The sequence below is a fragment of the Aplidium turbinatum genome, chromosome 2, assembly GCF_918807975.1.
Source record: "Aplidium turbinatum chromosome 2, kaAplTurb1.1, whole genome shotgun sequence".
Taxonomy (NCBI): Eukaryota; Metazoa; Chordata; class Ascidiacea; order Aplousobranchia; family Polyclinidae; genus Aplidium; species Aplidium turbinatum.
Genome location: NC_137473.1, coordinates 25,125,520 through 25,132,480, shown reverse-complemented (window position 1 = coordinate 25,132,480; position 6,961 = coordinate 25,125,520).

The following is a 6,961-nucleotide window of genomic DNA, read 5'->3' as shown; positions in this document are numbered from 1 at the left end:
GTTATTAACAACGTTGTTACAAAAAAAGAAAAAAAAAAAAAAAAAAAAAAAAAAACACATTCTAAGGGAAATTTATTGTTACGCATCTTTCAAAAACACAAGCATTTCAAAATGAGAGTCATTAAGTCCTGCCCGCTTTGGCTTTAAGCACATCTTTTTCAACAGAGAAAAGTCTCTCCACCGCAGCACTGGAAGAAATGGGGTGTTGTATTTAATGAACAGATGTTTTAACTCGGTATTCGAAAAGCTCAAGGACTTGCTCCTGTCCGAAAAAAAGGCGTCCACAATTGCTGTTTCCTTCTGCACCGACGTTTCACGGTATGGTGCCAACACACCAAAAAATTCATCCTCGGAGTCGTGACTGGTGTTGGTGTCACTCTTCTAAGTATCAACCTGGCTTGATGTCTCTCGCAACAATCGAATTACATCTGTCTTGACTTTTTCTCGCAGTGCGTCAGCATCATCCGTGGAAACGTAGTGCAGAAATAGTAGCCACGACGTCTTGAAGGAGGGATGAAGACATGATGCCATAACGTATTTCATGTTATTCAAGCACTTGTTGAATCGTATTTCAAGCACTTGTTGAATCGTTTCTTCACCCCTTCAAGAACTTTCACTCTCAACTCCTCACACCTCACAAGATCACTGATCTCGGTCAACTTCTTCGCGCAAATTGTAATGGTTGGAAGCAGGACTCCGTAATACGCCTTGGACTCGCCCTGGAGAATGTCTTAAACCTGGCAGATAGGCTTCATCTGACGGAGATATTCGCCGAAGTAGTTGACGTCAGCATATAGAAATAAATGAGCTGTTTAGAAATAAGACAAACCACGTTGTAACTTCAAAGTTGTAAACAAAACAAACCACACAAAATTATCCTGTAATGATTTCTTTTAACAAAAACAAAAACCATCGTGTAAGAAAATTTTATCAGCAACAAATATCTTAGCTAACCATTTGTCAACAGTTTTACTTTAATCCAGTGGTTCCCAACCTTTTTTTGGTTGTTACCCTAATCTCCACCCTGAAGTGAGGCAATTACCCCCTCGATCAATTTTCAAAAACAAAGGTGTTTATTGCTATGTGTTTCACTGAATACAAGATAACAATGTGCGGTAAACATTCAATGCAAAGGTTGGGCCGGAACTTCAGCCGCCAGCTTTGTGATCCTGGGCTTTGTGGTAGCCGGCTAAGGGCGATTGTTGCGTTACTTTGGGCATCCAGACGATTGCGCTTCTTTGTCTTCATTCCCAAGACAGTTGAAAATCCTTGTTTACAGCGATACGTTGTTGAAAAAGATGTCAGGATATTTAATGCATGTGTCGCTAATGTTAGTGCATCCTGGAGTCTGCCAATCCAGAAGGGTTCCAAGGCTTTCCCCTTAAAATCAAGTTTCAACGCTTCGTTCATTCGGAGAGTGATAAATTCTTCTTTGGCCGGAAAGTCGTCATCATCCACCTGACTGTCATCACATGTGAAGGGCTCAATGCACCATTGGAGACTAGCCGTGTGCATGTCCAAATTTGAAAATTATAGTTGTCAATCTTCTTGGCTAGCTGGCCTAAGTGGTCAGCAGCTATGTCCTCCTTCAACGACGTTGTCAACTTAAGTCCATTGCCTGGGAAGTACATTTCGATTGTCGAGCGTCTGAAACTGCGCCACTGTGCCTCTTCCAACTCGCTTGCAACTTAACCTTCGTGATAATTGCTGCTACGGCTACTTTGGTGTCGATCACAGTTACATTCTTGCCTTGAATTGTCTATTTTCAATTCACCAAAGGCAAAGATATCAGCCAGGTAACACAGATGGGAAATTCACTGTTGGTTAGTGAAGTATTCAGCCAAGTCGGGCTTTTCTATCAGAAAAACATGGATAGCCTCACGAAGTTCTACCAGGTGGATTATCACTTTGCCACGAAACAGCATACTTCTCTGTGGTACAGTAATGCTTCGCATCTTTCTCCTTGCACAGTTCCTTGAAAAGACGGCTGGTCAATTCTTTCGCTTTTATAAAATTTACAACCTTCACTTGCTTCACTGTTTCCAAATCGGGTCTCGTTACCCCCCAAAAATAGGCAAATTACCCCCAGGTTGGGAACCACTGCTTTAATCAATACGATAAAACCTTATTTTTGAACATCTTAGCATAGGTGATGACTGATGAGGCAGTGCTCACTGCATGTAGTCTATATTCTATAAACTATATACAACTTCACTTCGGCTATTATTAAAATTAAAATGAACATTATCGATTTCATACCAGTACCTTGATTGCAGCATCGCAGCTCCACACCAGAAAACGAGATTCTCAAAAGACCGAAACTTTGCAACCAAACCGATCATATAGGATTATAGGCTATGTAATATAACTGCTTGACCACGCCAGTGTTGCGAAAAAAAAACAGTATTTTTTCACTTTAAATTAAAAAGTAGCGGGAGTGCGACTGAAAAAAAGTAGCGCCTCTCCCGCTACCGCTACGTTGAAAAAAAATAGCGCCGCTACTGCAGTCGCTACTCCAACTGAAAAAGTAGCGCCGCTACTTTTACCAAAATTGTAGCGCCGCTACAAAAGTAGCGCGCTACTGCCCACCTCTGTCCAAATCTAGCCTTTGCTACAGTCCTTTCTGGATGAGTTCTCCAAAATTTTAAAACTTCTTAATCCCAGAAGTGTTCAAAGGACTGAAAGACAGATTTGTCCATTAGCTGCAACTCATAAGTGGTGGTGCTTGGTAAGCAAAATAATCTGATGTCATTTTCATCTTCAGCATCAACCACATCTGGGTGGAAATGGCAGGAAGCCCCATCAAAAATTAGCAACACTTTTCCAGCTGGCTTGAATTTTGAAAAATGATGAATCCAAGTGACAAACAGTTCGTTTGTCATGCTTCCTTTTTCTGACATACAGACAAGAGTGTCGGGAGGAAGATTGTCAGAAAATTCAGGCTTGCACCTCTTTCCTTTATATATCACCATAGGTGGAATGGCACTTCCTGCTGCATCGACACGTGCAACAAGAGTGACATTTTGGCATGCTCTGGATCTGGAGCAGTTAAATTCACTCTTACTACCTTTTCTGGCTTACACCAGCTGTTGATGGTGAATTGTCAGTCTGCAGCCTTTTTCATCCATATTAAAAATAAGCCTTGGTTGGTTATAAAAATCGTTTTCTTCCAAAGTAGCTTTGAGTTTTCTGAAATTATCATTTACAATAAACTTATTAAGTTTCATATCGCGGCCTGGATTCATTGCTTGTGCCTTTCTTTGTGAAATTTCCAGATGACGTTTCAGATAGTTCTTGGCCCAATATCGCCCAGCTGCTTCTTTGGCTGCATTGAAGGGATTTTTTGAACAAAATTGAAAAACATAGCTTTTTATGATCGTCAAGGTTAATGGCATTCCCACTTTACAGAAGCGGATGGCGCGCTTAGTCAGTTCAGCTTCATCTTCTGGAGATAAAGTGAGATATCTTCCCAATTTTCGTGTTGCACTTCCTGACTTTACGTGATTTCGCAATGTCCTTCGAGGTATATGGAATTACTTGGCAATACTGCGAACAGAACTGCCAGATGCAACAGCTGCAAGAGCTTGATGAAGAGTGTTTTCAGACCAACTGGCTCTGGAATTGTTGGAATTTAGATTACTAGACATTACTCTATCACAATAGCCTATAACTTGAAAACTAAATTTAAAATATCTTTATGTGATAGCAGTTTGGATATCTCTGAAAAATATTGTAAAACAAGATTAAACAAATGTTTACATTTAATGCTTATGACCAGTGTACCAACACAAATTGAATCCATGAGAGATGTAGCATCATCCTAAATTTAACCCATTTACTAGTTCAGTTCCATTGGGTAAACAATATGATGATAATTTTAATCTTTACCTGGCTAGGATGATTGATGAAAAACTCTTTAAACTACACTGGTAGGTAAGCTATAGACAAGCAAAACAAAGTAACCTTAGCGGGTTTAACATAATGTATTGCATACGAAACAAATCATCTAACATAATGACTCAAACGTTTTCGACACGTACGTGTGTCCTCATCAGGAATTGCAACGACACTCCGGACTGAAAAGCACAATCTGAACAAATGATACAAGAATGATTACGAGTAAATTATGCGGTGAGAAACAGATCACATGACGTGTAAACTACAGGCATTTGACAAACAATTAGAACACACACAAAAGGAACGATGAGCCACAGGCGAATAATTGCGGTTGAGAGATGGATTGTTACGTTTGATTCTTAAGGCTTCCATGATCTTAGATCAAGCGCACACACCGAGAGTCGAACCAGTGCCACTTGTTTTGAAGCTTCTTCATTTACGAAGTCACGCGCTAACCAACTGAGCTATCGGTGATTCCCATGTCAACGTTTTCCCATGTCAACGTTACTGGGTATATGAGTTTGAGTATATGAAACTAGGTAAACAAACAAATTATTAAAATCTTTCTGTAGTCGGAAAAAAATTACTTATACCGTAGCTTCAATTGTAAACCTAAAATAATTACCAAGCTAGGCCAAGTACATTATTTTCACAAGCCTACAGAACCAAAAAAAGGAAACCTACTTATTGTAGCAAATAACACAGTAATTCTCACGTATTCTTATAAAGACGCAGGAAGGAATTTCAAATCTATCAGAATTGTAGACCAACAGCATTTTGCTTTCACACCAACATAGTACCGTAACAACTACCAGCAGATGTTTCAAGCGCCAAAGCTAATGCGCATTTACGAGAGTCCATTGTCTTATTTCATCACTTGGCCTGTTTTTCTTATAAAAGTAACTTGAACAAAATATAACGGTCAGTTTCTTGTTTTATAACGGTGAATGCACGCTTTAACGAAGATTCCACTAACTGCTAAACAAGTTATATTATTCACAAGCAGTTTGGTGCTCGCTAATGAAGCAGCCAGCGTGATTGTTTTCCACGTCACGCTTCATTGCACAGAGCTGCGGGAAAGGTTTATTGTAGACATGTAAATCCAAGATTGCACTTGTTAGTCCTTTTTTGTTGTTGGGAATGTGTAACCAGTAGGCCGAATGACAATCAGACCTCTGCTGGTATACACCGTGTTATTCCGATCCATCCGAGAACCAGTTGGGTCATGGCCTCTCTAGACTTTTCTCATCGAATCGTAACAGTTTGCTCGCTGGTGTGGGTAGGCTATACTGCAGACATACGTTGGGGCTAACTGGATAACTGACAGGTAAGCTATTCCAATAGCCTACATAGCGACCACTCGAGAGAAGAAGTATCTCTTACTTAACTATAAACCTATTTTCCTAAAACCTGTTAAACTTAGGGAACCCCACTAGACTACATATTCTCCGGAATCCCTGTTGAAGAGCACTGATCTAGGTAGAACAGAGCTAATTAAGCAACTATAATATTGCACTCTATCGAATCATAGTAAAAAAATGTTTACTACGATCAAGCTGCATAAACTTATGTGTTTTGATTTAAAGCATACCGATAGTTCAAAGTAAAAATAAGCTGTACAAATACGCCTTATCGTTCACTAACGTAGGCTAAATAGAAGTCTATCATCAGATAACTTTTTATGCCGTTCTGTTTAGCCTATATCGTGTTTACGACATCTTGCCGCCTAAAGTTTTAATGTCAGTTTAGGCTATTCAGTAAAGTGTGGCTATGAAGTGAATTATCGTTTAGTTAGATGAAGAGCGCAGCCGACTTGCCTGTCGATGGATCATGTATCCGTTTCATCATTAAGTTATATAGTAGGGCGGGTCACGAAATCACTTTTTTTTGATATTCACCTGCCTCATACGGATTTTGATAGATAGACACCTAAAATTGTTGTATACAAAATTTCAGCTCATTTGAACAATGGTTTGGGATGAGGAAATCGCGTTTAATTTTTGCCGAAAACCGCAAAATTGGGTAAAAATGCGAAATTTTAGGTTATGTTCAATCTATATTTTTCAAGTGAAATTCGTTTGCTGTGGCCTTATACTTATTTTTTAGACAGCTATGGACTTACTGAAGTAAGTTTGAGCTGCAGAGATTGCATTCTAATATTTGTTGTAGTAGTATTAAAAATTAAATTTTTGCCGAAAATCGCAAAATTGGGTAAAAATGCGAACTTTTGGATTGCCTTCAATCTATACTTTTAAAGTAAAGCATGGCTTTAAATTATTATTTATGGAAGATATGGACTCACTGCAGATAGTTATAGCTGCAGGAGACTGCATTTTATTATTTATTGCGGCAGTATTAAAAATTGAATTTTTGCCGAAAATGTCAAAAACAGTAAACTTTGGAGTGTCAAGTGTTGGCTGTCATTGTCAGTGACATAAAATCCTGCTTTGATTCAGATGATGCATGGAGTTTTCCGGAGTTCAATTGGGAAAGAATCATTCCCTCCTTCTAAATCCAGAAACGGTTTTGCTTGCTTCTGTAACAATCTTAATAGCCCTTTCAATTGACTAGGTGTGATTCGCAATTTTACCAAACAGTAATGGAACCTTTCTGATTTTTTCCAACTGAAATGATCCAAGCTCCGTTGTTAAAACTGGTTCCGTTGGATTTTCCCAGTTTATTATTTCGGTATAATCCTCCGCTTTAAAATTGAGTGTTGGTACATTGAACTGTCTCACACTGTCATCTCCAAATCTATTTTGACCACGTATCTTTCTTATAGTATCGACCGCTTTTCCTCGTATTATTGGGTCATTGTCAGCGATCATTGCCAGAAGGAGGTTCTCGCTATTGGCACTGTATGCATTTCTTTGCATATAAGGTTTTACAATGTTTTGAATTTTTTCTGGAAGCAGTTTAACTCTTTGCAGTGATTCAAATACAGTATATGGCACGGAGCATCTTTGTAGAGTGGCTGACATTTGATCCTAAACCACAATGGAGCATAATTTGTTACAATGAAGTTAACTAAGTGTAGAAGATTCTCACTAGATTTTTCATTCAA